At 44.7% G+C, this 17,687-nt stretch overlaps 1 protein-coding gene across 5 annotated transcripts in view; it reads right to left on the reverse strand.

Moving 5' to 3' along the window:
* LOC138513604 (sodium- and chloride-dependent GABA transporter 1-like) overlaps positions 1-17,687 on the reverse strand; it is a 619,404-nt gene that overhangs the window by 213,476 nt on the left and 388,241 nt on the right. The gene's annotated exons all lie outside the window — the stretch shown is intronic.

Genomic DNA, 17,687 nt, shown 5'->3' on the forward strand with positions numbered 1-17,687 from the left:
CTTATCCTGCTACCTCCCAATGAATGGTCTTCATGCTCTCAGATATCCTAATCTCCCACTGTCTCCTGGTCTACACATGTATTCCTTAAACTCTTAAAAAAGAATGCAATATTTCTTGTTATTGAATATACACGAGTCACAAAAAAGCATGTTGTGCAATACGTTCAAATTAGCAGTGATGATGCGTTCCAATATTGGGGAGGGGAGGGACACCTCCCTGTCTGAAAACTGGACTGGGGGAGGGGGTGGTGGAGCGAAGGAACAGAAAGGGGGTGAGGTCAATTGCCGCAGCATCACTCTGGAGGGGATCCACATTACCCATGTCTTGCAGGCCCACTGGTCTATGACATTATGTGCGCTCAACCCATTTCCCACAAATTTTGGAGTGCTACCTAGGACAACCCCTAGCAGTGTATATCCGCTTCTGTAGGGATGCGCATCGGTCCATTTCGTTAACCCATCGATTTAAGCACAGTCCATCCGGGGCCCCCCATGTGGAGACGAAAAGCCTTTTTTCAAGTGCAAGTGCCACAAAAAGAAAGGTTTTTTTCACATTTGGTGTAGTCCGCTTCACCCCAGATACCCAGTACCACCAGCTTAGGGTCCAGTGCGACTGGGGATCCCAGGATTATGCTGATTTTGCAGACGCATTGGCCCCAAAAGTCCTGGACTACGGCGCAGTCCCAGAGCATATGGAAAAAGGTACCCTCTGCCCTGTGGCACCTTAGGCAATCACTGTTTTCAACCAGCCCCCACTTCATCATTGAGGCTCGGGAATAATAAGCTTGATGCAGTATTTTAAATTGTATTAAAACCAGCTTGGAGTCTATGCCTACTATGCCTATCTCCCGTGGGGACATCAGTGCCTCAACCCATTGCTCAGATTCCAGCTTGCCCCTGCCCTTTTCCATTTCTGATGAAGCCCAGTGAGCTATTGGGCCCCGAAGGCGGAGATCACCTGGTAGAGTGTAGATGTGACCTTAGCCGGGATCCCAGTGTGGAGCGTGTTTGCCTCTCGGGGGGGGGGGCATTTTGGGACCTCAGCCAGTGCAGGGAATTGGGTCCGGAGGGCGTGTGTGATTTTCATGTGTCTAAATTGCTGCCAAGGGAGCAATGCAAACTTGTATTGCATGTCAGTGAATGGTATTATGTGCCCCTCTTTCACAACCTTTGCCATGGTCCGTATCCCAAGCTCCTCCCACTTAACAAAATATCCCATCTTGAGTATTTCAGGGACGCCTGTGTTATTCCAGAGGGGTTTGTCCAGCGTGGGCCTGCCTCCCCAGCCCGTATGTAGGGTAGCTTCAGCCCAGACCTTGCGGATCTGTCTCGTCATCCCTGACATTCCTTAAACTCTTGATCAATGCCACTGAAGGCTTTTGTTTTAATGTAACCCGAAGTTATGATTGGGTACAAGTTTGCTTTTCTGGTGACGCATCTTGACTATATTGGCTTGAATGCCAACTTTTGAAAGGGGGGCTCAAGAAGGATTATCTGTGTGGTGATGTCACGTACCCACTTTCCACCTCCTCCTAGCCAACATTAGGTGATTCTTTAGCTAGCCCCACATGCCTACAAGGAGAATCTTCTCCACCTGATATCCAGCGCAACTCGACATCGGGTATATAACAGTATATGACGGCTAAGCACTTCTGCTAGTGTAAAGTCTAGCTACAAATGGCAGCTATTGTGAAGAGAACTCTGTCCTTGTGGAAAACAACCCTTTATTATCCCTATACATCTACATATGGATAATTCCATGCAGGTTAGACTCAATGTAGATGGAATCAAGTCGAGAGAAATTATACGTGGCAGACATCGGAGAGACCCTCGAGAAGGCAGCATTTGTGAGCCCAAATTTGGGGAAAATCGGCATTGTTTGGACAGCTTATGCTGATGATTTTATCATTTTCGATAGGACACCTATAGGACTTCAGCGTCTTTTGGATGTTTTTAAAAACCATATGAAAACGAACTATTTAAAAATGATTCCATTCAAGACCAATGTTGTTAAATTTTGCAAATTTTTCGCGCCTTGAAACACTTGTGTATAGGCGCGTTACAAATACCATATCATATCATATCATATCATAAGAAACAGAACAAATATCATCATTTCTAGTCTATTGGGAATAACAACATCAATATTAGATTTAGATGTGCCCATCATAGCTCACCTTAGCAAAACACTTCTTCAAGTATGGTTAAAAAAATCCCTTCTTCTTGCAGCACAAATGAGGGCAATAGATTGTAAATTTGGTTAATTTTTGTTCTTACCGGTAATACATTTTTATAGGGGAAAAGTAATTCCTAAATTGGTATATGGATTGGAGGCACTACCTTCCTGGCTGTCTAAGGTGGTGACATACCATGAATCCTTAATTTGGAGGAAAGTGCTATTTTTCCTTCCACAATGTATTCCAATGGAAGTTACGCATTACGATATGGGTCGTTCCTCTCTGCAAAGTATTATTCTGTGGCGATGTTTGTCACTGTTTCGGAAAATGCTACCCTCCTCCTCAGAAACTCTGTATAACTGCTTAGGAAAAGAATCAAGAGAGATAGCGGGCCTTCCTGTAAAAGTTGTTTTAGATCACTGTGTGGGAACAATTCTGAAGCATGAAGTAAAGGTAAGTTTGTTGGTTCAAGATCCCACACGTGCAAAAATGTGAATCCTGCAGAATTATTGGATCTCTAGATGGAACCCGATAGGGGAACATCGTTTGTACTTGAGCAAGCTCTCTGCATGCAAAAAGTATGGGGTGGCACAGATCTATGCTCAGACATGTCGAGATCACGAGGGATGTAACATGTTCATGAGATTTCGTATGCATGCGATAACCACAAACAAAATCACCTGTATTTGCAGGGGTTTTCCTAAATGTTTGGGTTACTGCAGATTTAGTAAAGATTTTAGGATTATGGAAGATCTAAAACACCTCTTATTGCAATGCCCAGGCCTGACCGCGTATCGGATCTGGCTCTTTGCAAAATGTGACCATAATATGGCTGCAGTAGATGGTGAGAATCTTTGGGTGTATATGTTGGGAGGCTGGTCTGTTTCTATGTCTATAGATGTAGTTCAATTTTTACAAATGTGAGATCTATCATACGTCAATATTTTGTACCTATTCCTGCTCAGTGACTTGTTTACACATATAATTACTCCTTTTTAGACTGACGATTTCTTTTTGGAGGATTTTTAGAAATGCAAAAACATTTTGTGAAAATTGTGTTTTAAAACCATTTTGTTGTACTGTGTGCGTTAAGTATAATGTTTTAACTTTAACATTTAATAATTAACATTTTACTGTATGAACTAAAATGTTTTGATACTGTAAAGTGATTTGATATTGTAAAGGTTTTAATTTAAAACACAAACAATTAATAAAAGTGAATGAAAAGTATAGGTCACACGTGTTCTCTTTGCTAGACCCTTTCTACTTTATCTCAGCAACTGCCATGTGGCTTGGCAACATGGCAACCCTAGAGTAGCATGTCCATTCCTGAAACAGCCTATTGGAATCCAAGCTATTTCAATGATCTATAACTCTGTATCCCCCAAGACCTAATGGTAGTTTGGTTAAATATAAATACAAAGTTATGTTCTGTTTGATACAGTGGCGTCTGAGGAAATGCATTGCCAAGACCATCTGATATAATTTTATTGTCAACTGGTTTCCAGTGACTCCTACAGTTGTCAGAGCATTTGTGTATTACTGTCTATAGCTCAGGTTCCCACACAACAGGGTGCTGCGCCCATTCGGAGGGATCCCTTTGTTTTCTACGGATATACCCACACGGAGTAGGGTGGGAATCAGTGCTTCAAACGAAGCCATGGCAGCTGAATGGGGAATTCATACCCGGCTATAAATACTGGAGTCTCTTTGATCAAGCATACATGACCGTAGGTGGAGTATATTGGATTTTAGGAAAGGACATTTCCTCAGAGGTAGGGTCCCACCATTTTGTAAATGTTTAGGCACCACTCTTCCTTGTGCCCACTCCCAACTTTCTTCATTTAGGGCACTCTGGGAGCTGACATCACACGGCAAAACCTCGTGTTATAGGAGTTGAGATTGGCCCCTTATTTGGGGTGACCAGATTTTCAAGATGAAAAACTGCGATGGCCAACAACGTAAAAGAAGGGCTGCCCCCCTCTCAAATCTCACAGTGCCTGCTATCCATCAACCCGCCGCACCTGGGATCCAACAGTATTTCCATCCCTGCTCCTGCATGTAAATGGTGTGGTTACGACTGTTGAAAATATTAATAAAAAATGAGCTCTTTCTCTGATTTATTTTACAGTCCTTGCTGTTTAGGGCTTCTAAACTGGTCTCTGTGGTGCAATCAGTTGATGCATGTGGCTGGTATCTAAACGGTCAGCGGTTCCAGCCCATATTGTAATGTCAAAATTGTGACAGTACAATAATGTTTATAATTGTTGCCTATTAAATTAAATTGTCACCCTTTGCCCTGAAACCAGGACTGTCACCCTCTCTTTCCCCAAAAGCGGATTGGTTTTTTAAATTATAAAATAAAAAACTCTCAGGACTGGGGTTTGGGGGTGGATGAGGGCCCCGGTCCAGGCAAAACAGGGTCATCTGGCCACCCTACCCTTACAGAAGGTGTCAAATGGACCAGGGGTGAGATCAGCTACCCTTTGTTGAATCCTCTTTGGATTCAGGGAGAAGAAGGTTTTTACTGGAATCTTATTGGGATATATGTCTTCCCCAATTCCACTGCTATTGGAATGAAGGAGCATGACTTTCCTCAGGCACTTCAACAGTACATTTGGAGTGACCTACTGTTGGACAAGGCCTAAACACTGGTACCCAGGACTCTGCCTACTGGAAGTGGCACAGTTGTACGTGTAATCTGGCAACCTTACTAGCTAGAAAGGGTATAGGAAGGACTTACCTTTCCTCTGAGAACCTGGACAGGGCCTAGCACAAACCCAGGATCAAATGGGGCTGCCTTGGGCTGCGATTAAGCCCTCAAATCACTGTTAAACTGACTCAAACACTCTCACGTCATATGCAAGTCACTGCAAGATCCAAAATGCGCTGCATTTGACATTCCATGCTCTTGAACCTCTTCAAGCGATTTCGATCTACTGACTCGACCATCCCCTGCCCATTTTCGATATACATCGAGACAAACACTCCTGCAGAATCACATTGCATGTTGGACCAAGTCGAGCCCGCTCACCACTGCAGTTGAATCAATGCGTTGAGACACCTTGAACCGTGATGATCTACACATCGCCTGTTTCTAAGCTCCTTCCAGTCCAGTCCTCTTCGCTCATCCGCCGCCAACTCCCTCAGGGTCAGTCGCTTCTCCAAGCAACGAGTTAGTGGTAGATCTCTTTCTTCGGCTGGGGCCGCCTCTGGAACAGCCTCCCTGCCTCCCTGAAACTTGAGGAGAACCATCTCGGGTTCCAGAAGCACCTCAAGACCTTCATCTTTGCTTCTTCTTTCTCTCCTCCTCTCCCCTGCTGAACTCCTGGCTGAGACTGCACTCGTAACCTGGCTATCCCTCTGATCTCGGGCCCAGGTCCCCTCCCCAGCCAGCTGCACACCTACACACCTCCAATGCCTCCTGGGCAACCCCTGCACTTGGGGGCTGTTTCTGTATCCCTACTGTCCCCCCAGCTCTTGACACTTGATGTCTGCACTTACCCATGCACTTGCCACTAGCTGGCCGCACTTTGACCAATTGTTTTTATTTATTTGATTTATTCTTACTGTTGATCCTATGTATTGGACTGCCGCCCTCCCCCGCACTTTCCATTTCCCCCTCCCCTGCACTTGCGCAATCTCAATGTCACCTGGCCTCGTAAGATCGTTGCCTTTGTCTTCCCACTGTTGCCACTCCCTTGCCTCATTGCGCCTTGAAACACTTGTGTATAGACACGTTATAAATGCCATATCATAATATTTTATCTTATCATGTTCCCTGTTCACCTGCCCCCGTTCCCCACAAACCCCATCACCACACCTCCTCCCACACGCAATCCAAACCCCCAAACACATATGTTGTTTAAGGGAGTGTTCAGTGCAGTGCACTGCAGTGCAAGTTTCAGCATCTTCCTACACTTTTATTTTAAAACAAATCCATTATGGAACAGTCTCTTTTTAAATAAAATTATAGGAAGAGTAAAGCTTTTTTTTTTAAGTAGACGAGCACCGCTCCCTACCGCTCCCGCACACTTTCACTACTGCACAAACCTCCTGAGGAGTATAGCCTGTCCTCGGCCCATGGTACTTTGAAGAGATTAAGGATTGAAATTAGGGTTTCATGATCATGAGCTAAACGCTGCTCCTGGGCATCAGACATCACCCAGTAGGCAAGAGAACCCTGCGGGCACAGAGGAGCTTGAACATACTTTAATCTAGCTTGCACAGAGAGACAAACTCTAAATGTTTGTCTATTATATATGTTCCATTGTGCTTTAAACAGCTTTTCACTGAGCGAGTCCTTCACTTTCCTATATATGCATTGCCAAAAATAATTCAGATCTGCTTCTATGGCACTAATTGCCCTGGAAAGCCAAAATAAGCTCCTTGTAGCTGTTTGTGTGAAGATAACTAGGCACCTCCTAAATTACAAGCAGGATCCAAATAACTCCCAGCTCCCTCCAATTTCTTACCCTGGTGTGCTATTTGTGTTCTGCACGTGCCACCTTTTTTGACAGTGATTACTGATGGTTTATTAGTATCCGGCGAGGGGTGCGGCAGCCTCTCAGCCAATGAGAAGGATCTGAAAGGGGGAAATTACCAGCGGTAATCTCCCCATTTCGAGTGGCCTCACAGCTGGAGGCCACTATCTTCCCCTGCCAGGGAATGAGGTAAGTGTTCTGCCCCCCCGCCCCAACCCCTCCACAGATTTCTCCCTCCCTCTTCCCTCCACTTACCTGTTTTTTGTGCTCCTCTTTGGGAGTGGACGCGCTGGAAACACTTCTTTCTCCAGTGTGTCCACTCCCGATCTGCCACACGCCGCCATGGAAAGGTAAAAGGGACTACAAATAGCCCTTTCTCCTTTCCATGGTGGCCATTTTTTTGTTTATATTTTTTCCTTTTCTTTAATGGCCCCATAGAAAGCGAGAAGGGACTGCATGTAGTCCCTTTTCCATTTCCATGGTGGCCATTTTGTTTTTTTACTTTTTTGTATTGATTTCAATGGCTGCCGGTGGCCATTTTTTGTACTATTTTTTCTGGTCCGAAACGTTGGATCGCTTCGGAGCAGAAAAAAAATGCTTATAGTACGCCTGTCTTACGGGCCGGGGTACTAATAGCAATAAGCCCCTTGAAGAGGGGGCATTACCACTTTAGGACCCCGGGGCATTACCTGAGGTGGTAATTCCCCCTCTGCTCGGGGCTTATTGCTTAAGCAGTAGGGTGGGGCTGAGTAGGAGTTTGTAAACCACTACTCATCTATGTACTGCCGCAGGGCAGTAGACATTTCACAATACCCACAGCCTTTTGCCTCTTTGACCCCGGGACATGTGATGAAGAGGAAGGGGAAAGCCAGCCCATGGCTGATAACCTTTTCACTAGTATGTGGCGTAATAAATGAACCGGGGCGCTTTCCATTTCCTAGATACGCATAAATGGCAATTCTGAGGGGCGGCACTACCCTCTTTTCAGCACCCAAAGGCTGTATTAACGTACGTTTTAGGTTCTAATGGGAAGCCCACCCAACAGCCGCTTGTTTCCTTCGAGGGTCTGGTAAAACTGCAGAAAAGAATATGACAGGCAACTTGCATTTTTGTCAGCCATCAGGGACCCAGACATCAGGAAGCCTCCAGGGCCAAACAGGTGTTCCACTTCATAGCACCACCCTGCTCCCGGGTCCCTCAGCAATCCTGCCTCCCCCCCCCCCCCCCTTAGAGACAGAAAGCAAAGAAGGCATATTTCTGTCTTTATTTGTTTATTATGTATTCGTTCTTTCTGATACAGCCACCAGTGAGAAATTTAATGTTCAGCAATGTTTTCCACCGTGTGGTGTTTACTTTCAGATGGGACTCTGCCACCGCTCGAGAATGTCAGTCATTCTAGCGTTTGCTTTGAAGCTGCAAAGATTCACTGCAGGAAACAGCTTCATGGCTTGGGCAAGTCTAATTTCTCAGGCTTGTTACTGTACCCTAAGGTGCCCCTAGTGGTGACTTTATTGTGTGTGTGTTTTTTTTAATGACGTACGACGTTACTCTTTTAAGTGGAAGATGTTGTGGATTTGAAGCACGTGCGTTTTGCTTGTTATTCATATTTTTAGCTGGTCCCGGAATAAAGAAAACGCCCATGTGGAGCGTGCAGGTGCTAATGCGAAACCCCCCACAGTCCAGTGAGGTCCCCAAACACAGAAACGCTGGATCTGAAATAGGACAATGTAGCATTGTGGCGGCCGTGGCACATGCCTGTTGCTGCTTTTCTTGGATCGAAAGCTCTTTTGCATTTCCTGTCTTTCAAAGTTGTTTTTTTTTAATGTAAAAACATAATGCAAAGTGTTGTTTTTAAGGTGTCTGAGGTAAAGAAGACAATTTGATGCAAAACGGGTACATGGGAAAGAACATCAAGCCAAAGGCTGAACAGTGACACGCGCTGCATGCGGCAAACACTTTCCATTCAAGCTTAAGTGGTGCACCTGTGCTATTGTTCCTTTCCCGCTGCTCCGTGTGCTCTGAAGGGTTGGTGTGTTTATTTAAAGGCACAGAGCAGGGTGTGCGAGCCTCACAAAAGAATATTCTTTCTCAGTGAAGGCGGTTCTCAGTCAAGCGTAGATTCTCGCTGACTGGTCTAAAGGGAGTCTTTGCAACTCGCATTTAGGGCCTACGAGTTGTGGGGCAGACCAGCACATTGTGAGCCAGTTGGCAGCTATGTTGTAGTTTGTCATTTATATACCACCTTTATCCCATTAGTATGGCTTCAGCGTGGTTGTGGCGGGATGCCCTCGGGAGACCGATGTCCAAAGTATGGGAGCAGTTATCGAGAGATTTTTAATGCGTGTGCATTTGGACAAAGTAGGGAGTAGGTGAGATGGACAAGCCCCAGTAAACTACCCATCATATGATAGGTTATTTATAACGTGCTTAATACCCAGAGGTTTCTGAGCACGGACCCGGGGATCGTAACTATGGTGCGCCGTGTCATCTTGTTTCCAAGGCGAGCACGTTGCTCCTGAGCTATCCTCCTGAGACTGAAGGTCAGGCATGTGGATGGATGCTGAGAGGAGGTCAGGGGACTGTGTAAGTGTCAGAACTCGTTCTGTGTCCAGTTACACCACATTTTTTGTCATAGGACAAAGCTGCATTCGATGGCAGAGATGTTGTCCTTCGTGTTTAGTCTGGTGTATGGCTCGAATGCATGCGGGACTGTGTTCGTGCCTGAGGTTGAAGTCCCATAAGCATGGAGTGCAACAGATTTAATACGTTGGCTATACTTTAAAGAATGCCTTAGTTCCTACCATTCACCCTATTCTAGAGAGTCTACGTTGATGAAGATTAGTTGCTACCTACTGCATGCAGCCAGGTGTAATATGGTTAATCTAGGGTCATTCCATAGGCTACACTGTCTATTTGCCTAGATTTGATACATTTGTGCATCCTAGCTTAACCTAGAATCAGTATATTGGCTACAATCTGCAATCACCTAGATTTAGTACATAGGCTACATTCTACCTTCCCCTAGATTCAGTACATAGGGTGCATTCTACATTCACCTAGAATACAGTACTTTGGGTCCATCCTACATTCACCTGGATTCAATGCCTTGGCAACATTCTACATTCCATGGATTCCATATATTGGCTACATTCTACATTCATCTAGATGAACTTCATTGGCTACATTCTGCATTCACCTAAAGGTCAATAATAGGCTACATTCTACATTCATCTAGGTTTAGTACATATGCTACATCCTACCTTCACATTAGCTGCCATTACAATTCCCCCACGCCTAAGCCCTCTACAATATACTGGTGACATTTTGCATTCATCTAGGATCAATATCTTGGCTACATTCTACATTCACCTAGATTTAGTACATGGGCTACATTCTACCTTCAAATTGGCTACGTTCACAGTTCCTCCGGGCGCAACATACTACTTACCTACCCTTCCCAACAAATGCAGTACATGTCCGCCCACATATTTCATCTGGAATGCAATACGTTACCCAACACCTCAACAAGTATAGCACCTTAGCCACTCCCACGGTTCCTCTGAGTGCTAGACAATGGCCACCCTTATGGACACCTCAAGCTGCTATATCCAATTCACCCTCAAATGACTTCCATGTGCAATGTCTTGGCGACCCAAGCATTCCTTCTAAGTTCAACACAATTGGTTGGCTAGAGAGTGTTCAGTGAAAGATCAATGCCATGTTAGGATCAGGTGGTAGTAGTGTAGAAGTGACAGGGTTATATCGGAGTACAGTGATGGATGTACTCCCCGCCCATACAACCTTACCTAGGTTGTAGCTGTAGGGAGTTCCATCAGCCATCCACGTATGAAAACAGGGACAGATGGGGGATGGGAGCTGCCCTTGGGAGCTTTAATTGTCTCTGAGCACAGTCACTGCCCAGGTGATATGGGATGAGGTGTGAGAAGGGAGCAGTCCTCCGGTTGCTGCGGGGAATAGCCCTGTTTTGAGGGCCTTCCGGAAGGATAGGTATTGCTCATCGAAGTGTATGCTTAGTAGAAGGGAGTTCCAGAGGGTGGGAGCCTGGACAGAAAATGAGTATCCTCCAACTCTGGCAGAATTGATTGAAAGTGGGATGACCAGGAGGTGTGCAGAGCCTTATCTAAGGTTTCTGGGGGTTGGTACCATGTAAGTTTGTCTGGTAGGAATTCTGGGCCTGTCTTGTGTAGGTCACGGTGTGCAATGAACATGGTTTTGTAAGTTGCCCTTCGGCTGACGGGAAGCCAGTGAAGCACTTTAAGGGCAGGAGACATGTGTTCTCTGGGTGAGAGGACAAGGAGGAGTCTGGCTGCCAAGTTTTAGACCCGCTGGAGTTTTGGTAGGCAGGGTGCGCCCAGATAGAGTGAGTTAGCATAGTCCAGGTGGCAGAGAATGATAACCAGGAGGTTACATTGGTGAAAATGACATGTTCTAGATACAGTGTTGATGTGGTGAGAAAGACTTAGATCAGAGTCCAAGGTGCATCCCCGTTTTTTCACTGACTTGGATGCTGCTGGTGGGGGTCCTAATGAGTCTGGCCAGGTAGAGGTTTGGGGGTAGAAAGAGGTACTACCACAGATCGTGATTTTGGTTTTGCCAGGGTTGAGGAGAAGGTGGTTGGCCATCATCCAATGGTCGACTGTCAAGATGCCGGAGGAGAGATCAGGGTGGGGGAGGAAGTTGTTTTGGGGATCTTGAAAATGATGTGGGTGTCGTTGGCGTAATTGTAGCAAGGTAGGTCATGAGAGTGGATGAGTGCAGGGAGGGGGCTTGGGTAGAGGCTGAAGAGGAGGGTGGAAAGAGGGGACGCCTGGGGGAATCCCTTAGGGGCAGGGTGGGGAGAATAAAGTGGGGAGGAGGGTGACTATGAAAGTGACTGGAGAACAGTCTGAGAGGAAGGAAGAGATCCATCTGAGGGCAGAATCTGTGATGCCCAGAGAGTGGAGTCTGTGAGGATGGAGTGGTCTATAGTGTCAAATGCTGTTGAAAGGTCAAGGAGGGTGAGTGCAGCACAACCTTCTGTGTCTGCCGTTCTTTGCACGTCATCCCAGATAGAGCCGAGTGGGGTTACTGTCTTCGGAGGCGACTGAATTCCAATTGTGCTGGGTCAAGAAGGGAATTGGATTCTGTATAGAGGGAGAGCTGAGTGTACGCCATGCAGTCTAGGAGTTTGGCATTGAAACAGGTACTAGACATTGGATGGTAGTTAGCAGGGATGAGAGGGTCGAGGGTGTGCTTTTTTAGTAGGGGTTTAATGTGTCAGGTTTTGAGTGCTGGGGGTAAAGTGCCTGAAATCAGGGAATGTTTAATCAAGTCTCTCGCAATACTGCCTACACACGTTGAGATAGAATGTTCTTCAAGAGAGAGGGGGGCATGCGTCGTTCAGGGATCCACATGGTCGGCTTTGGCATAGAGGTTTCAGGAAATCTGTGTGGGAGATGCTCATGAAAGATGAGAGGACCAGTTGTGCCAGAACGGGGAGGGAGTCGCTGGGAGAAAAGAGGGTTGTGGGAACAGATGTTGCTAATATGGTGGTGATGGAGCGGTGTCAACCAATGGCACTGTTATAGAAGTGGTCTCACAGGGTATCACAGAGTGCTTGGGAGATGTGGGAGGTGGGGGGAGGAGCAGCTTGGAGCCTTGAATTCTATGATGATCCTATGGGTTTCCCTGCTAGGCTTTTGGGAGTTGGCCATTTGGTTCCCGTAGAAGGATCGTTTGGCTTTCCTGATTTCCATCCTATACTCTCTAGTTAGTTTGGCAGAATGGGCTCTGTTTTAGAGAATAACGTCTGTCCGCCAGGTTCATTCCAGGTGGTGCTTAAGAGTTTTGAGGAATTTGAGGGAGGAGGTGAACCATTTGGGGATTGGGCCTCTTCTCTTGGAGGCAGAACTAATCGGAGTGAGCAGAGGGAGGGTGCTAGAGAGCCAATGGTCAAAAAGGGCGATGGAGAGAGGATCTTTGTGGATGGAGAAGATAGGGAGGGAGTGTTGGGTGGAGTGGACTGGGTCAGGGTTTATGATGAACTTGTTCCAAAGGCGTACAGGGAGGGCTGGCTGTGACTGGTGAGACATGAGGGTAAGGGAGAGGTGGTAGTGATGTTCAAGAAGTTGGCCTAGTGATCGGTCCAAAGGAATGGACGAGTGGTGATCAAATCAGAAGAACTGAATACAGCATTGAGGGTGTTTCCTGCTATGTGGGTGGAGTGTGATATCATTTTGGACATGTTAAGTGCTTCCATGTTATCAAGGAATTGGTGTGTCATGGGGCTGGATTGGCTATCAAACCAAATGTTGAGTTCTCCTAGCAAAGTGAGCGAGGGGTTTGCTATGGGGATGGCTGAAGATGAGGCATTAAAAGAGTTGACAAAGTTTTCACTGTAGATAGGGGGTCTGTAGAGGAGTAGGAAACTGTGAGTGAAGGAGGAGGTGAGTTGTAATTTCACTAGTAGTGATTCGCAGTCAGAGTTACAGGGTTGTTTCTCAGTGTGTGAGACAGTGAGGTGTTGTGGGTAGATGATGGCAAGTCCTCCGGCTCTGCTAGATCTGCAGTTCATGACTAGCAAGTTTCCGAATGGGAAGACCTCATATGCGATCGGTTCAAAGTCATCAGAGAGCCAGGTTTCAGTGATAAAGAGGATATCTGGGTTTTCATCAGAGATAAAGTCAAACATTATGTTTTTGTTTTTGGCCACAGATCTGGCATTGATGAGGATGTAATAGAGCAGGTTGGGACAGAAAGGAGGGAAAGATATGGTGAGAGGAAGGGGTTGGGAGCAGGAGGGGAGAGGTCTTGGAATAAAGGTGGTGGGTTTTGTGGAGGGGTCCCAATGGAGGGGTAGGGTGGGACGAGGACTGTCTGGGTCTATCGGGGAACAGTGCCCATGAGGGATGACTCCTTAACGTGGGTTAGAGGGTAAGGTATCTGTTTGGCAAGGGGTGGAAAGCCATGTCTGGGTAGGATTTGGAGGGAGTGGGAGAGAAGGATGTTGAGGGAGTTCGGGTGATTGATTGTGGGTGGAAGAGTGAAATGGCGAGAGTAGGGTTTGGGAGTGGGGTGGGGAAGGTTGAAGTGGGGCAGGAGTGGGGGAATTTGAAGGGGTGTTAAAGAGGGAGAGGACAGATTTCGGACAAAAAACTTTAAAAACATGTCTACCACACTGGAAGAATATCAGGAGGACGTCAAGTGGGAACTTGATTTTGACATAAAACTAGTATAAGAAGTGATTACGAGCGCCTCATCATCAAAGGCAGCGGGACCAAATGGGTTAACATATCAGGTTTTGAAGAACAATGTAAAGCCATGGGCGAGCCTTCTTGATACCCTTTATAGGGAAATACTAGAGTCAAAATCCTTTCCTCCTTCCTGGAAACAAGCGTTTATAATACCTTTCTATAAGGGGGAGATAGATCCCAGACTGAAAACTATAGGCCAATTGCGCTCTTGGATATTGAAAGTAAGATTTTTATGTGGATCCTCTTGTTAGAGCTAGAGGATTGGGCCGAATCATATAATATCATTTCTAAATTTCAAACGGGATTCAGACGAGGAATGTCGACAACATTAAAACGCATCACCCTGAGTCTCTTAGCAGAACACTCGAAATATTATAGAGAGGGCCTGATATATGGAGCATGGGTAGACCTCTCCAGAGCTTTTGACCTGGTAAATAGGGAGAAACTATGGGCTAAATTGAGGAGGTGGGGTCTCCCAAGCAAGCTCCTGGCTATATTAATTGAGCTTCACAAAAACACCTTGCTCATGGTTAGATTAGATGAGGCTGGTCATCTTACAAATAAAATCAGTGTGGAGCAAGGAGTGCGACAGGGGTGCATGGGATCCCCATTTTTCTTCAACCTTTATTTGGCGGATCTGGGTGATTTTCTTCAAAATTGGACCATGGCAAGTCCCAAATTCAACTCTACTAAGGTTCATTGGCTAGCCTATGCAGACGGCATCGTCCTGATTGACAGGACAGCAATAGGCTTGCAGCACTTATTGAATGGTCTAAGTGAATATACCAAACTTAACGGTCTACAAGTAAATCCAAAGAAGTAAAAAATGTTGGTGCTCAAACACCCGAAAAAGCAAATTAACTTTGGTAAATGGTTTTTTGAAGGTGAAGTGATCATAAGGGTAGATGAATTAGTCTACTTGGGCTACACGTTGTTTGCTTCACCTTCAGTTAGCAAGGTGGAACTAGAAATAAGATCCAAGGTTGAGAAAATAATACCTCAGATGAAAAAGATCTTCTTTGAGCTGTGCAAATTCTCAATCAAACCATTAATAAAGTACTATAGCGCCAACGCCAAAGTAGTTCCAGTAATATTGTACGGACTGCAGTTCCAACCAAAGCTTTGGGACATAGACTGGCTAAAAGTAGAAGGTCCGATTTGGAAGAGCTCCTTGGGACTGCCTAGTTGTCTTCCTATGCAGGTCCTAAGGTTTGAACTTGGCCTGAAATCATTGCAGCAACAAGTAGCCTGGAGATTGCTATCTTTATACAGGCTAATGATAATCCCGCAAAAAAATTCCCTCTATGAAGTTTTCAAGTATCATCTTCAAATGGACAGATCCAAGATTCTTCAGCAGTTGGATATGAAAGCTAAAAGCAATTTGGCAGGAGCAGACACATCGGTAGCAACTCTAAAAGAGAATCCCACGAAAGTGAAGAAAGAACTTGAAATAATGGATTGGATTAAAACAGGGCTGGAAATGAGGCTTGTAAAACCAAAGAACAGTTTTCTAGTAGTGGAAAAAAAACTGGGAGAACTGCCTACATATCTGCTAAAACATACAAGCAGTGAATCAAGATCTGTCTTTCTTAGGGCGCACCTAAATCTAATTCACAAAGGCGAGATCTTAAACATCAGAAGGCAAAGTCAGAATTTAATATCGTTTTTTTTAAATATGTGTAAACCAAAATAAGCAAAACCTGCACCATTTGCTTTTATAATGTGAAGGAACCTGGGAAACCAGAGTCCTGTACTTTGGGAAATTTGTCCATAGATTGGAATGCTTGCATTCAGAGAATTTTTGGAATGGTTTGATCTCGGGGCAAAACACCGCCTTGACGATTGCAGTGGGTTTGGTTCTCTTAAAACTTGGCCTGATCCAAACATGTGTTTGGCAGACTGGGATTAATGTTTTTTTAAGGAAAACTGGTTCAACTTAGTGGTAGAATTTAATAACTGAGGAGGAGGTGCCGGTTTTTCAGGGAAATGAAGGTTTTCTTTTTCTTTTGTTTGCTTTCTCTCTTTCATTCTTTTAAAGGTATGTCTTCTGATTGGTAGAACTGTAAAAAAGAACTATAAATTCAATGTTGATTTTAAATTGGCAATAAGTTGTTTTTTTTTTTTTAAGATCTAATTTGATCAAAACAAATAAAAAAATTAAAAAAGACAGGTTTCGGAGTAGTGGCCGAGAGAGGGAGGGTAAGTGAGGGGGGTTAGGGTGGGGTCCCGGAGGTAGTAGAGGGGGGATAAAGGAGGAGTTATCATGTGGTCGGGTGGTCTTTGTGTTTGGGGCAGTGTCTGGTAGCCAGTGGTGTGTGTGAAAGTGTAGGAGGGGTTGTTCAAGTAGATGTGTTTGCCAGGGCAGCTCACGCTATGCTCAGGGAAGAGAAATGGGAGTGAGGAGGGATGGGATGGGGATGAAAGAAGGGCACAAGAGGGAAAGCTGGAAAGGTCAGGGTTGAAGGAGGAGAGGGGTGTGCGTGATGAGTGTGCATGGGGACAGGTGGGAGAGTTGAGGGGGGCTGTGATAGAAAGGGGCAAAGGGGGAGAAGAGATCTGATTTTTGAAGTGCGTTTTTTCCATCCTACTCTGTGAATTAGTGGGCATGGTGGAGGATGCTACCAGTGGCTTTAGTAAAGAAGGGGGGCTGCCAACATGCTGGTGGTCTGTGTGAATGCTTAGGCGAGTGCGAGAGATGTAGGTGCAATGTGAAGGCAGGTGTCAAACATGTGCAGTACCTGAATAATGAAGTCTAAATGCAAAACATATGCAGTACTTGAAAATGCATTCTAAATACAAAACATATACAGTACCTAAAAAAATCACCTACATTCAAAACATATGCAGTACCCGAAAAACCACCTAAATTCAAAACATATGCAGTTTCTGAAAATGAAGTCTTGCTGCAAAACATATGCAGTTCCTGAATAATGAAGTCTAAATGCAAAACATAAGCAGTACTTGAAAATGCAGTCTAAATACAAAACATATACAGTACCTAAAAAAATCACCTACATTCAAAACATATGCAGTACCCGAAAAACCACCTAAATTCAAAACATATGCAGTTTCTGAAAATGAAGTCTTGCTGCAAAACATATGCAGTTCCTGAATAATGAAGTCTAAATGCAAAACATAAGCAGTACTTGAAAATGCAGTCTAAATACAAAACATATACAGTACCTAAAAAAATCACCTACATTCAAAACATATGCAGTACCCGAAAAACCCACCTAAATTCAAAACATATGCACTTCCTGAAAATGAAGTCTAACTACAAAACCTATGCAGTACCTGAAAACAAAGCCTTAATACAAAACATATGCAATACCTGAAAATGCAGTCCAAATTCAAAACATATACAGTACCTAAAAAAATCACCTACATTCAAAACATATGCAGTACCCGAAAAACCACCTAAATTCAAAACATATGCAGTTTCTGAAAATGAAGTCTTGCTGCAAAACATATGCAGTTCCTGAATAATGAAGTCTAAATGCAAAACATATGCAGTACTTGAAAATGCAGTCTAAATACAAAACACATACAGTACCTAAAAAAATCACCTACATTCAAAACATATGCAGTACCCGAAAAACCCACCTAAATTCAAAACATATGCACTTCCTGAAAATGAAGTCTAACTACAAAACCTATGCAGTACCTGAAAACGAAGCCTAAATACAAAACATATGCAATACCTGAAAATGCAGTCCAAATTCAAAACATATACAGTACCTGAAAATGCAATCTAAATACAAAATATACATAAC

This window comes from Ambystoma mexicanum, chromosome 12, assembly GCF_040938575.1.
Source record: "Ambystoma mexicanum isolate Mex_15411 chromosome 12, UKY_AmexF1_1, whole genome shotgun sequence".
Classification (NCBI taxonomy): domain Eukaryota; kingdom Metazoa; phylum Chordata; class Amphibia; order Caudata; family Ambystomatidae; genus Ambystoma; species Ambystoma mexicanum.